The sequence below is a fragment of the Microcaecilia unicolor genome, chromosome 8 (genome assembly GCF_901765095.1).
Source record: "Microcaecilia unicolor chromosome 8, aMicUni1.1, whole genome shotgun sequence".
In the NCBI taxonomy this organism is placed as follows: Eukaryota; Metazoa; Chordata; class Amphibia; order Gymnophiona; family Siphonopidae; genus Microcaecilia; species Microcaecilia unicolor.
Window position 1 is genome coordinate 61902798 of NC_044038.1, and position 15285 is coordinate 61918082.

General features: G+C 44.7%; 1 protein-coding gene across 1 annotated transcript in view; it reads right to left on the bottom strand.

The window, feature by feature from the left end:
- The window catches only part of CREBBP (CREB binding protein), an 846007-nt gene that overhangs the window by 10063 nt on the left and 820659 nt on the right, over nucleotides 1-15285 (bottom strand). The gene's annotated exons all lie outside the window — the stretch shown is intronic.

Genomic DNA, 15285 nt, shown 5'->3' on the forward strand with positions numbered 1-15285 from the left:
AACATGTTACAATCAAAAGAAAGAGAAAACATTTTAAGTGATTGCTCTTGTAAGAGTTGCTGCCTAGTGTTTAGCACAGTAAACTAAGTCCAAAGGAAACTAGAGTTCAAATCTCACTTTCCCCCACTGACATTTCTTGTGACACTGAACAAGTCACTATTCTCCTGATGCCTCAGACTATAAGTTCTTTGGAACTTATTGTATATTAATTACTAATAATGCTGTAAGCTACCTAGTTAAGATCTAGTTAACTAAGATTTATAGAATTAAACTTTGAACCATTTTGGGCAAATAAATCTTAAGAGCCAAAAACTGTTGGATCTCTAAGTAGCACCGCTGAGGTCTTTATTTATATTGATTAAAGTCTGTGAAATACATATTTGTTTGAATTTTACTGTAAGCTACCTTGAGCCTTATCTGGCAAGGGTGACTTAAAAAACATTGCTTCTCACCTTGCATTGAGAAAGCACACAAGTAGGTGATGCCATCTAACAGTATGGGGACAGAACAGCAAGAGGAATGCAAGTCTGGGGAGATGCCAGGGACTGTGTGACTGATCAGTCTTGCTGTCTACAGAAAAAGACAAGATACTTAGATGTAGCAGGTGTTCTCTGTGGACAGCAGGCCATTCATTCTCAGATGTGGGTGACGTCATCCATGTTGCCCAGTGTGGAGTGTTGAAAAGTTAGCATGCCTTTAAGAGCATGTGAAGCATCTCCACCAAACGTGTGTGTGTGTGTCTTCCCACCCACCCTGAGAGCGTGGGACCAGCAGTACAATACTAAAGCATGGAATCTATTCCAAGGGCAGGAGGGAAGGTATATGAGAATGAATGGCCTGCTGTCCTTGAAGAGTATCTGCTACAGGTAAATATATTCACTTTATCCGAGGACAAGCAGGCCATACTGTCACATATGGAAATCTCTAGCTACCTCAAAATACTGATTAGCCTGAAACTATACAATTGTGTGAGAGTTCAGCCTGGAACAGAACAAAACAGGCTTAGGGGCGTGGATCTGGATTCTAGACCCAAAACAAATTCTGCAGCACTGTATTTTCAAACTGACTATTGTGTCATGTATCCTGCTTAAGGTAGTAGTGAGATGTGGACCATGTTGCAGCCTTGCAAAACTTGGAAGCTGACTGCAAGTGGGCTATGGACGCCACCACAGCTCTGACATTATGAACCTTGAGATGACCCTCACGCCCAGCCTGGGTGTAAGTGAAAGAAATGAAATCTGCCAGCCAATTGGAGACTGTGCGCTTCCCGATGGCAACCCGCATCCTGTTGGGATCAAGAGAAACAAAAAGCTGGGTGGACTGTCTGTAGGGTCTAGTCTGCTCAAAGTAAAAGGCCAATGCTTGCTTGCAGTCCAAGGTGTGCAGTGCGCTTTTGACAGAATGGGCATGAGGCTTAGGAAAGACTGGTTCAGATGGAACTCTGACATCACCTTGGGCGGGAACTTAGGGTGTGTGTGGAGAACTGCTCTATAGTGATGAAAACAGTGTACGGTGGATCCGCTACTAGGGCCTGAAGCTCATCGACTCTGCGAACTGAAGTAATGGCCAACAAAAACAAGACCTTCCAGATCAAGAACTTCAGGTGACAGGAATCAAGTGGCTCAAAAGGAGCTTTCATCAGCTGGGTAAGGACAATGTTGGGGTCCCATGACAGGCGGAGGTTTAACAGGGGGTTTTGTCAAAAGCAAACTTCTCATGAAGTGAACTAGAGGCTGACCAGAGATGGGCTTATTCGCTACACGGTGATGGTAAGCACTAATGGAACTGAGGTGAACCCTTACAGAGTTGGTCTTGAGACCAGACTCAGAGAAGTGTAGAAGGTATTCAAGCAGGGTCTGTGTAGGGCAAGAAAGAGGACCTAGGGCTTTGCCCTCACACCAGACGGCAAACCTCCTCCATTTGAAAGAGTAGCACCTCTTAGTGGAATCTTTCCTGGAAGCCAGCAAGACCTTGGAGACACCTTCAGGAAGATGCAAGGAAGCAAATTCTAAGCCCTTAACATCCAGCCTGTGAGAGCCAGAGACTGGTAGATGTTTTTTTCCCCCTAGTAACTTAATATATCCTGTATAGGCAAATTTAGTGTTAAGAGTGGCTACTAAACACAGCTCAATTTCCCCACTATCAGGGCTAGCAATTTGGCGTTTGAATGTATTAGAGTTCTTGTTCTGTAGTTTATTAGTACTTTCTATGCCATCTTTACTGATGGGCAGGCCAAGGCAGTGTACAGTCTAATAATAAAAGAAAGAATGCAAGATGAGACGATGAAGGATTGTAGGGAAGAGAGGGGGGGGGGTGGAGGGGGGAAGGAAGGATAAAAGAACACTGACAATGCGCTCTAGAATGTAAAGGACGAAGGCGTACCTGAGATACCACTGTTGTATGTGTTCTAGTTGATACAAACACAATTGTTAGAAGTTTATGTTAAACCTCAGAGGGGGAGCTACCAGAACAAGGGCTCCCTCTCAGACAAGAGGTGGTTTACTAAATTCAGTGTTTCAGCTAGATTAGATGAGACAGGCCTAGGATATGGATTGGAGCATCATCTGGACGTTAGTACAATTTCATGACTACACTTGATCAGTGCTAACTGGTACAACCATAATCGTGGAACTGAGGGGTGGGGAGAAGTAAGGATTGGGGGGGGGGGGGGGGGGGAGAAAAAAATTTAAAAACCATTGAGGACGTACACCAATTCACTTGGCCATATGGCAGCTATATATCCTTTCATTGTTATTGAATTGAATGAATATGTACTTCAAGCTGTTATTTTTTTCCTCTTTCAATAAAAATGTTAAATACTAAAAGAAAAGAATGCAAATCATTGATGGGACAGAATCAAACATACAGAAACACACATTCCAAGATTAAAGTCGTGAAAAGACATCAAAACAAGAAAATAAATCTTAAAAACTAAGTCCTATGAAAATGTTTCACTCCCAGCACATCCGCCAGCTGACTTCATCAAATGCCTTCATAAACTAGCGTGTCTTAAAAGCAACTTCAAATTTTTTAAGCGACAGTTCAGTCCAGATTTCCAATGGAAAACAAAGTGCCAGTGCACCAAAGAAAAAGGCACAATGGCTGGTAGTTTCACGCCAGGCAACTGGTGGTCCAGAAAGAACCAATCTAAAGTAATTTGATTAATTAAGCAGTTACAGTGGACAATATGGTATTGTAAGAAAAGCAAGGTATTGTGGAGTCTCTAAATGTAAGGCCTTAAAAGTAAGTCATTACCTTAAATTGAACCCTAATATTTTACTAGAAGCCAATGACATCTGACCAATAATTTGTGAGCATGACCTAAAAACAGTAGTAGTCTAACATCTGAAGTTTTTAAAAATTTGTTTGATGTACCAGAATAAATAACATTGCAATAATCTAACTTCAAAATAAAAAAAAGCATGTACAAGCAAATGAAAAGCAGAAACCTAAAAATTAAAAAAAAAAAAAAATCCAGTTTTTAATAAAACAGAATAAAAAGAAAGCTGACAGCCAATCCAAAACCCCAGATAGTGAAAATAATCTACTGGTGAAATCACAGATCCAAATAGGGTCTAGTTATCAGATGGGCTTGAAGGCAGACCAGTAAGCCAACAAGCTGTTGTCTTATCAGGGTTTAAAATCAGCAGGTAATTCTGAAATCAAATGGCAGGTGAACTCGAGTAGCATTGCAAAATACAGATCAATGTTATCAGGATCAACAAAATACAACAAGGAAATAGCACAGATATGAAATGAAATACCATGATCCTGAAGAATGGTGGCTACTCCACAAAAATATTAAACAATAAGGGGGACAGAATAAATCTTTGAGGTACTCCACAGTCTAATAGTATAGAACTAGACGTATTTCCGGATACCACAACCCTAAAAGAATGAATTGAAAGAATGAAACAAGCCATTTCAGAACTCGTCCTGAAAGGCCTAATTCTGTAAGTCTATACAGAAGAACAGCATGATCTATAAGACTGAAAGTGGCGGACAAATCCATAACAGCCAAAGCAATCATAGCACTATTGAGTTCTGAATGAACCTCACTAAGTAGAGAGGCTAGAACCATTTCTGTGCTATGATGACATCAAAACCCATATGCCTAGGATGTAATGCCAACACTTTTCAACAAGTGTAGGTAAATGGGAGTGAACAACTTTTTCAGTCAGCTAAGATAAACACATATTCAACACCAGCCAATAATTTCCTGGAAGACTAGGATCTAATGTAACCTTCTTCAAAACAGGACAAACCACAGCTGTCTTCCAAGATAAAGTGACTTTAGTTGACAAAATAAAACTTACAATAGATAGAGTGGTTAGGTATTTTCAGCCAAGCAGTTATAGGGTTCAAAGGACAAGTTGTACAGTTCACAGATGACAAAGATTTAAAAGAACAATGTAGGAAGTTGAAAAAAAAAAAAAAAAAGAAGTGGTCCAGAGGACCCTGCCAAAGTAGAGACTTCTCTCAAATTTCCTTTGTTAGAGTTAACCAAATTAGTTTGTGACACAGAATCTCATAGCCAAGTGACTTTTGACTTAAGGGGCCAACTGATCAACAGAAGGCACAACCCTAGATGAAACCTTCAGACTATTTAGCATTTTCAATCAAATTCAAATATATCCTTTGTGCCTCCTTTAAATGGTAATTAAAACAACACTAAATCTCCTTACAAGACTGACCAGCCTTAGCTGATGTAGACTTTTTCCAACAGCCTCTCTGCCCTACAAGATTGCTGCTTTAAAAGGTGTAGGCCATTATGAACCCAGGGTTGACAACTTGAACCAGAACATTTGGAAAAACGCAAAGGCGTTATCTTATAGCTTCCTGAAGTACAGAATTCCACATATTAGCCTGCTCATTAAGACAAAGTGTTAAAATCTACTGGAAAAATATTTAAAAATTGGAGAAAGTTTAGTAATACCTAGGAGATTAATGATGGAAATATTTGAAGTCTGCATGGGGGAAGAACTGAGGTTCTTTTGAGGAAAGTAAGGTGCTATGAGTATCATTGCTGCGTCTCTTCTGGAATGTGCAGTGCATTTGGTATGAGATGGATGGCGTGATAAGCATAGAGGAGGGGCCAAGACCAGTTTTTAGCTAGTGCATATGGAGATAGGCACACTAAATAGTCATGCTGCTTTACATTCTCACTGCTGGCGAATAAGTCTATTTGTGGGAAGGGGTTTCAAGCTCCAAAGATGTTCTGCAGGATTTCTGGTCTACAGACTACTTGTGAGGTTCTAAATGCCTGGTATGTATGCAACCTAAATTTGTATTTTCTATAACAACCTATTCCCAAGGGTTAACGTATGTAATGACCCGGACCTCCAATGCTACAATATAATTATTTGTCAAACTGACCTCAATACCTCCACCCCTGGTCTAACACCTATTGGTGAAACAGAACCTTTAAATAAAGGATACCAGGGATTCTGTGGGGTTATTTCTTATCATAGGTCATAATTTAATTAATATTCAAAAATTCTACTCATGTGTTTTTTTACCAATAAAAAACTGCTTTGTTTGCATTGGCTGACCTGAATCAACACATACTCTCACATCTTACATAAAAGTATCCTAACTACAATGTATAGACGGAGACCCCTTATCCCAATACCTTCATTTTCTATTTTTCATTTTTCAAATCTGTCCACATTTTCCTTCCGTCCCAGAACTAATTGCACTTAACTGAATTATATTCAATCTTCTCCAGCCGGCTGGTGCCTACTCATGGGCCCGTGAGGTTTGTGGCAGTGCTTTCTCCGGTATGTGGATCCCTTCGTAACTCCGTTCTTTTTTTCTCGTTGTATATTTCAACTTTAATTTTCCAACTCCGTTCCTTCGTTTTTCTTTGTTCAATATTTCAGTATTGCATCTTAGTATTCTATTCCGACAAGCACGTCTTGTTTCGCCTGTAATTTATCAGTTTAAAACAACTATGCCCAGAGGATTGAATAAGAACGTAGAATGGAAGGCGTTCTATTAGGGGGCCCCTTTAAATAAAAGAAACAAGGGGATTGGAAGACGTTCCTGTGGGCGTCATATAAAAAACCGCGGCCATCTTGTGCATTGCAACATCAGAATTGAAAGTAAGAAATTTAAGAATAAAAAGTTCCTGAAGCAGCGATGAATATCGCGAAACAAGACGTGCTTGTCGGAATAGAATACTAAGATGCAATACTGAAATATTGAACAAAGAAAAACGAAGGAACGGAGTTGGAAAATTAAAGTTGAAATATACAACGAGAAAAAAAGAACGGAGTTACGAAGGGATCCACATACCGGAGAAAGCACTGCCACAAACCTCACGGGCCCATGAGTAGGCACCAGCCGGCTGGAGAAGATTGAATATAATTCAGTTAAGTGCAATTAGTTCTGGGACGGAAGGAAAATGTGGACAGATTTGAAAAATGAAAAATAGAAAATGAAGGTATTGGGATAAGGGGTCTCCGTCTATACATTGTAGTTAGGATACTTTTATGTAAGATGTGAGAGTATGTGTTGATTCAGGTCAGCCAATGCAAACAAAGCAGTTTTTTATTGGTAAAAAAACACATGAGTAGAATTTTTGAATATTAATTAAATTATGACCTATGATAAGAAATAACCCCACAGAATCCCTGGTATCCTTTATTTAAAGGTTCTGTTTCACCAATAGGTGTTAGACCAGGGGTGGAGGTATTGAGGTCAGTTTGACAAATAATTATATTGTAGCATTGGAGGTCCGGGTCATTACATACGTTAACCCTTGGGAATAGGTTGTTATAGAAAATAGTAAACCAAGGTACCCAATTAAAGGAAAAATAGAGAGATAGTGACCTAAATTTGTATGCAATTGGAGGTTACAAATCCCAAATACTTGCTGCTTCTGAGCAAAAGAGAAGAGAACTTGTTACTGCTTGACTTAAAACATGATAACTTGATTGTTCATCTGAACCAAGCACCGAGCGATTTTGAACAAGATGTACAAACGCTCGAAGAGAGTAAAATATCAATTAGAGCTCAAGATGATTGATATGCAGCAGTCTTTCAGCCTGTCACCAAGATCCCTGAATAAGCTGAGAGCCAATCTCAAATCAGTGCTGAAAATATCTATTTTGAGACCCAAGTGGCACTTCAGCAATGCAATTAGGATACCCCATTAATGAATTCACCATTGTTGCATAATCCAAAGTAAAGATGTCAAACAGTTTGGTAGAGAGGATAAGTATAACAACTTCACTGGAACTTAATATCCTACTATTTATTTAATAGGATTTATTTACCGCCTTTTTGAAGGAATTCACTCAAGGCAGTGTTCAGTAAGAATAGATCAAACATGAGCAATAGGCAATTACAGCAGTAAAAATATTCATCTAACAAGACAAAGTATGGTATGGTATACTACTTGCAATGTAAACACAATACGTAATAGAACATTATAATTGACAGTGAAGGGTAAGACATAGTTGTAACATATAGATGGGTAAGAAAGTAGGGAGTGTTAGAAAGTAAGGTGACTAGATTTGAAGAAAGTTGCACATGAGGTCAGAAGATGGTTAAATATCTCAGCTAGGGTAGGAGTGAATAAACATGTCCCGCTGAGTTATGTGCAGCCTGAGTCACTCCTTGTGTGTGTGAGTGAGACTAACAAATTAGTTACTTCTTCCATTAAAGGCCTGGTTGAAGAGCCAAGCTTTCACCTGTGTTCTGAAGTAGAGATAATCTTGTGTTAAACGGAGCCTTTCAGGCAATGCATTCCAGAGTGTGGGGGCTACTCCAGAGAAGGCTCGCTTGCGGGTATCGCATCGTGTAATGTCTTTTGGAGAGAGTGTGGTTAGTGACAGTCATTGGGAAGACCTTAGTGTCCTTGGCGGTGTGTGGAGGATCATCCTATTCTTTTTTTTTTTTTTGTTACATTTGTACCCCGCGCTTTCCCACTCATGGCAGGCTCAATGCGGCTTACATATTATATACATGTACTTATTTGTACCTGGGGCAATGGAGGGTTAAGTGACTTGCCCAGAGCCACAAGGAGCTGCCTGTGCCTGAAGTGGGAATCGAACTCAGTTCCTCAGGACCAGAGTCCAACACCCTAACCACTAGTCCACGCCTCCCTTCAGATACTCAGTGCCATTTCCTTTCAGGGCCTTGAAGATCAGACATAAGAGTTTTAAATTTAGCCCTGTATTGTACTGGTAGCCAATGAATTTTTTGCAAAAATGATGTGATGTGGTCATGTCGCTTGCAACCTTCTATGAGTCTTGCTGCTGCATTCTGAATCAAATGGAGCTGATGCAGCCCCTTTGTAGTCAGACCATTGTATAGTGCATTGCAGTAATCCAGTCTTGATGTTACCATGGCATGCACAACTGGGATAACATTTACCTTCTCGATGAAAGGAGAGAGGCAGCATAGCTGTTGCAAATAGTAGAAGCAGCTCTTGAAGGTTGCTTGGATTTGTGGAAATCAGAGTAAGTGTTGAATCTAACTATATTCCAAGGTTCCTGACTTGTGATTTGAGGGGGAGTTCGTACTTCCCAAAAGGGATTTTGATGTCAGGTATGTATCCACTTGTGTTAGGGACCCAGAGAAGTTCAGTTTTACTTGGGTTCAAGCAAAGTTTGTTGTGTTTAGCCCATTCTTGAATTGATGTTAGACAAGTAATCAGTGTATTCATGTAGAACTGAGTGTCCACTGACTGAATTAGCTCAGCTAGTGGCTTGAGGTAGACATTGAACAGAATAGGTGACAGTATCGATCCTTGTGGTACCCCGCAGGTCAGTGTCCATGGTAATGATGAGTTGCTGCCAAACATTATGGATTGTTACCTAATAGATAGTGGAACAGTACTTGTCTGGTTCAGATCCTGATACCTGGTTCTGTCAGTCGTGCTAGCAAGATATCATGATCCACAGTGTCAAAAGCTGCTGAGAAATCTAGCAGTACTAACATCGAGGCAAATCCCTTGTCTCGGGTTCTGTGAAGATCATCTAGCAGGGATACGAGGACTGTTTCTGTCCCATAACCGGGTCTGAATCCAGATTGACACGGATCTAGCCAGTTACTCTTTTCTAGCCATTCATTAAGTTGAACACAGACTGTTTTCTTCTAAGAGTTTCCCTAGAAACAAGATGTTGGATACTGGCATGTAACTTTCAAGTTTGTCCTGGTCAAGGTTGTTTATCTTCAGCAGAGGGCGAACCACTGCCCTTTTTAATGCTGTTGGTAGTTGCCCATTAGAAAGAGAGGTGTTCACAATTTTTGTGGTGCCTTCTATAAGGCCCATACTTGCCTGCTGCACTTTGATGGGCAGGGATCGAGAGAGCAGGTAGTTGGTCGAAGGTCTCTTAGCATTTTGTCACAGCTCTCCTCTGTCAAGTGTTCCATCTGTCTCAGTCAGGAGGGGGCGAGTTTGTGCACCCCTGGTTGACTGGTTGGGGACTGGGTGGGATTGCCTGTAAACCCTGTTGGAGACTTTTAATTTTGTTGGCAAAGTATGCAGCAAAATTATTGCAGTTCAGTTTAGACTGGGCAGGCTGGTTTTGTTGTGGGGGTTGCAGTAGGCTGTTTACTATACTGAACAGCTGCTTGGTTGAATTGGCAGCCCGTGCAATGCATTGAGAGAAATACTGTTTTTTGGTTGCTGTTAAGGCTTGGCGGTACTTTGCCATGTGCTTCCTGCAGTTTAGCCTGTCTTCATCCAGGTGAGATTTGCGCCATCTCCTTTCCAGTTTTCGTCCTTTGCGTTTAAGGATCTGAAGTTCTGGAGAAAACCAAGGTGAGCGTTTGTGATTGGGGCATTAGACCTTTTTTAGTGGTGCTGTTTCTCTAATGTCTTGTCTAAGTGTGTATTCCAGATGTCAACTTGTTCTGATATATATAATATCACGTTCATTGTTGATTTTAATCTTGAATTGATAATGAATGTGACTGTTGGGCAGACTGGATGGACCATTCAGGTCTTTATCTGCCGTCACTTACTATGTTACTGTTGTTCTCTTTTCATCTACATGTGGATAGTCCAAGGCCTCTAGGAAATTCTCAGCGGTCAGCTTCTTTTTGTCTCTGATCTTCTTCCAGACTCTGGGAGGTGTCATTTGTTTCAGATGGTCACTTAGGGAGAATTTAATTAGAAAATGGTCTGACCACGATAGGGGTATTATTTCAATACTGTTATCCCAGAATTCTGAGATATCCACCCCTTTGTAGAATACCAGGTCTAGTATGTGATCCTTTTCGTGGGTTGGAGGATTGATCAACTGTGTAAATCCTAGTGCTGTCATCATGTCCAGAAAGGCAGGTGTGGTGGTACCTGGGGTTTTGATGTGTAGATTGGCATCTATGGCTTTGGCATAACAATACTGCAGTGGCCATATGGTCTAACATCTGCAAGTAGGCCCTGGCCATGATAGTGATAGAGCATGAATGTCTTAGACAAGATACATTTGTTTTTGAAATCTGACCTCTGTCCAGAATAGCTCTATAAAAAAAAATGTGATTGTTAGTTGGTGTGGAGCTGATGAATTCCAGTCTTTGAAGGTGGCATACTGCTTTATCTCTGAGGAAGCTACCAGAAGCCAGTCATCAAGGTATGGAAAAACTAGGAGGCCCTTTTACTAAAGCACGCCTATAAAGTGGCCTGCGCTGGTGTAGGCACGTGGTTTGGATGCGCGCAGGTCAATTTTTCTGCACGCCTGGAAAAGTCTTTTTTTTTTTTTTTTGTGGCTGAAAATGGACATGCAGCAAAATTAAAACCAGCACGTGCCCATTTTTGGCCTGAGACCTTACCGCTACCCACTGACAATGGTAAGGTCTCATGCGCTAACCAGGTGGTAAGTGGCCAGCACGTGTAAAGCGAATGCTACATACCTGTAGAAGGTATTCTCCGAGGACAGCAGGCTGATTGTTCTCACTGATGGGTGACGTCCACGGCAGCCCCTCCAATCGGAATCTTCACTAGCAAAGGCCTTTGCTAGTCCTTGCGCGCCAATGCGCACCGCGCATGCGCGGCCGTCTTCCCGCCCGAAACCGGCTTGTGCCGGCCAGTCTCATATGTAGCAAAACAAAGACAAGGGAAGACACAACTCCAAAGGGGAGGCGGGCGGGTTTGTGAGAACAATCAGCCTGCTGTCCTCGGAGAATACCTTCTACAGGTATGTAGCATTCGCTTTCTCCGAGGACAAGCAGGCTGCTTGTTCTCACTGATGGGGTATCCCTAGCCCCCAGGCTCACTCAAAACAACAACCATGGTCAATTGGGCCTCGCAACGGCGAGCACATAACTGAGATTGACCTAAAAAATTTACCAACAAACTGAGAGTGCAGCCTGGAACAGAACAAACAGGGACCTTGGGGGGTGGAGTTGGATCCTAAAGCCCAAACAGGTTCTGAAGAACTGACTGCCCGAACCGACTGTCGCGTCGGGTATCCTGCTGTAGGCAGTAATGAGATGTGAATGTGTGGACAGATGACCACGTCGCAGCTTTGCAGATCTCTTCAATGGTGGCTGACTTCAAGTGGGCTACCGACGCTGCCATGGCTCTAACATTATGAGCCGTGACATGACCCTCAAGAGCCAGCCCAGCCTGGGCGTAAGTGAAGGAAATGCAATCTGCTAGCCAATTGGATATGGTGCGTTTCCCCACAGCCACTCCCCTCCTATTGGGATCAAAAGAAACAAACAATTGGGCGGACTGTCTGTTGGGCTGTGTCCGCTCCAGGTAGAAGGCCAATGCTCTCTTGCAGTCCAATGTGTGCAGCTGACGTTCAGCAGGGCAGGAATGAGGACGGGGAAAGAATGTTGGCAAGACAATTGACTGGTTCAGATGGAACTCCGACACAACCTTTGGCAAGAACTTAGGGTGAGTGCGGAGGACTACTCTGTTATGATGAAATTTGGTGTAAGGGGCCTGGGCTACCAGGGCCTGAAGCTCACTGACTCTACGAGCTGAAGTAACTGCCACCAAGAAAATGACCTTCCAGGTCAAGTACTTCAGATGGCAGGAATTCAGTGGCTCAAAAGGAGGTTTCATCAGCTGGGTGAGAACGACATTGAGATCCCATGACACTGTAGGAGGCTTGACAGGGGGCTTTGACAAAAGCAAACCTCTCATGAAGCGAACAACTAAAGGCTGTCCTGAGATCGGCTTACCTTCCACACGGTAATGGTATGCACTGATTGCACTAAGGTGAACCCTTACAGAGTTGGTCTTGAGACCAGACTCAGACAGGTGCAGAAGGTATTCAAGCAGGGTCTGTGTAGGACAAGAGCGAGGATCTAGGGCCTTCCTGTCACACCAGACGGCAAACCTCCTCCATAGAAAGAAGTAACTCCTCTTAGTGGAATCTTTCCTGGAAGCAAGCAAGATACGGGAGACACCCTCTGACAGACCCAAAGAGGCAAAGTCTACGCTCTCAACATCCAGGCCGTGAGAGCCAGGGACCGGAGGCTGGGATGCAGAAGCGCCCCTTCGTCCTGCGTGATGAGGGTCGGAAAACACTCCAATCTCCACGGTTCTTCGGAGGACAACTCCAGAAGAAGAGGGAACCAGATCTGACGCGGCCAAAAAGGCGCAATCAGAATCATGGTGCCTCAGTCTCGCTTGAGTTTCAACAAAGTCTTCCCCACCAGAGGTATGGGAGGATAAGCATACAGCAGACCCTCCCCCCAATCCAGGAGGAAGGCATCCGATGCCAGTCTGCCGTGGGCCTGAAGCCTGGAACAGAACTGAGGGACTTTGTGGTTGGCTCGAGATGCGAAGAGGTCTACCAAGGGGGTGCCCCACGCCTGGAAGATCTGTCGCACTACACGGGAATTGAGCGACCACTCGTGAGGTTGCATAATCCTGTCGGCCAGACTGTTGTTTACGCCTGCCAGATATGTGGCTTGAAGCACCATGCCGTGACGGCGAGCCCATAGCCACATGCTGACGGCTTCCTGACACAGGGGGCGAGATCCGGTGCCCCCCTGCTTGTTGACGTAGTACATGGCAACCTGGTTGTCTGTCTGAATTTGGATAATTTGGTGGGACAGCCGATCTCTGAAAGCCTTCAGAGCGTTCCAGATCGCTCGCAACTCCAGAAGATTGATCTGCAGATCGCGTTCCTGGAGGGACCAGCTTCCTTGGGTGTGAAGCCCATCGACATGAGCTCCCCACCCCAGGAGAGACGCATCCGTGGTCAGCACTTTTTGTGGCTGAGGAATTTGGAAAGGACGTCCCAGAGTCAAATTGGACCAAATCGTCCACCAATACAGGGATTCGAGAAAACTCGTGGACAGGTGGACTACGTATTCTAGATCCCCAGCAGCCTGGAACCACTGCGAAGCTAGGGTCCATTGAGCAGATCTCATGTGAAGGCGGGCCATGGGAGTCACATGGACTGTGGAGGCAATGTGGCCTAGCAATCTCAACATCTGCTGAGCTGTGATCTGCTGTGACGCTCGCACCCGCGAGACGAGGGACAACAAGTTGTTGGCTCTCGTCTCTGGGAGATAGGCGCGAGCCGTCCGAGAATCCAGCAGAGCTCCTATGAATTCGAGTCTCTGAACTGGGAGAAGATGGGACTTTGGATAATTTATCACAAACCCCAGTAGCTCCAGGAGGAGAATAGTCATCTGCATGGACTGCAGGGCTCCTGCCTCGGATGTGTTCTTCACCAGCCAATCGTCGAGATATGGGAACACGTGCACCCCCAGCCTGCGAAGTGCCGCTGCTACTACAGCCAAGCACTTTGTGAACACCCTGGGCGCAGAGGCGAGCCCAAAGGGTAGCACACAGTACTGGAAGTGACGTGTGCCCAGCTGAAATCGCAGATACTGTCTGTGAGCTGGCAGTATCGGGATGTGTGTGTAGGCATCCTTCAAGTCCAGAGAGCATAGCCAATCGTTTTCCTGAATCATGGGAAGGAGGGTGCCCAGGGAAAGCATCCTGAACTTTTCTTTGACCAGATATTTGTTCAGGGCCCTTAGGTCTAGGATGGGACGCATCCCCCCTGTTTTCTTTTCCACAAGGAAGTACCTGGAATAGAATCCCAGCCCTTCTTGCCCGGATGGCACGGGCTCGACCGCATTGGCGCTGAGAAGGGCGGAGAGTTCCTCTGCAAGTACCTGCTTGTGCTGGAAGCTGTAAGACTGAGCTCCCGGTGGACAATTTGGAGGTTTTGAGGCCAAATTGAGGGTGTATCCTTGCCGGACTATTTGGAGAACCCACTGATCGGAGGTTATGAGAGGCCACCTTTGGTGAAAAGCTTTCAACCTCCCTCCGACTGGCAGGTCGCCCGGCACTGACACTTGGATGTCGGCTATGCTCTGCTGGAGCCAGTCAAAAGCCCGTCCCTTGCTTTTGCTGGGGAGCCGAGGGGCCTTGCTGAGGCGCACGCTGCTGACGAGAGCGAGCGCGCTGGGGCTTAGCCTGGGCCGCAGGCTGTCGAGAAGGAGGATTGTACCTACGCTTGCCAGAAGAGTAGGGAACAGTCTTCCTTCCCCAAAAAAATCTTCTACCTGTAGAGGTAGAGGCTGAAGGCTGCCGGCGGGAGAACTTGTCGAATGCGGTGTCCCGCTGGTGGAGCTGCTCTACCACCTGTTCGACTTTCTCTCCAAAAATGTTATCCGCACGGCAAGGCGAGTCCGCAATCCGCTGCTGGATTCTATTCTCCAGGTCGGAGGCACGCAGCCATGAGAGCCTGCGCATCACCACACCTTGAGCAGCGGCCCTGGACGCAACATCAAAGGTGTCATACACCCCTCTGGCCAGGAATTTTCTGCACGCCTTCAGCTGCCTGACCACCTCCTGAAATGGCTTGGCTTGCTCAGGGGGAAGCGCATCAACCAAGCCCGCCAACTGCCGCACATTGTTCCGCATGTGTATGCTCGTGTAGAGCTGGTAAGACTGGATTTTGGCCACGAGCATAGAAGAATGGTAGGCCTTCCTCCCAAAGGAGTCTAAGGTTCTAGAGTCCTTGCCCGGGGGCGCCGAAGCATGCTCCCTAGAACTCTTAGCCTTCTTTAGGGCCAGATCCACAACTCCAGAATCATGAGGCAACTGAGTGCGCATCAGATCTGGGTCCCCATGGATCCGGTACTGGGACTCAATCTTCTTGGGGATGTGGGGATTAGTTAAAGGCTTGGTCCAGTTCGCAAGCAATGTCTTTTTTAGGACATGGTGCAAGGGAACAGTGGACGCTTCCTTAGGTGGAGAAGGATAGTCCAGGAGCTCAAACATTTCAGCCCTGGGCTCGTCCTCCACAACCACCGGGAAGGGGATGGCCTTAGACATCTCCCGGACAAAGG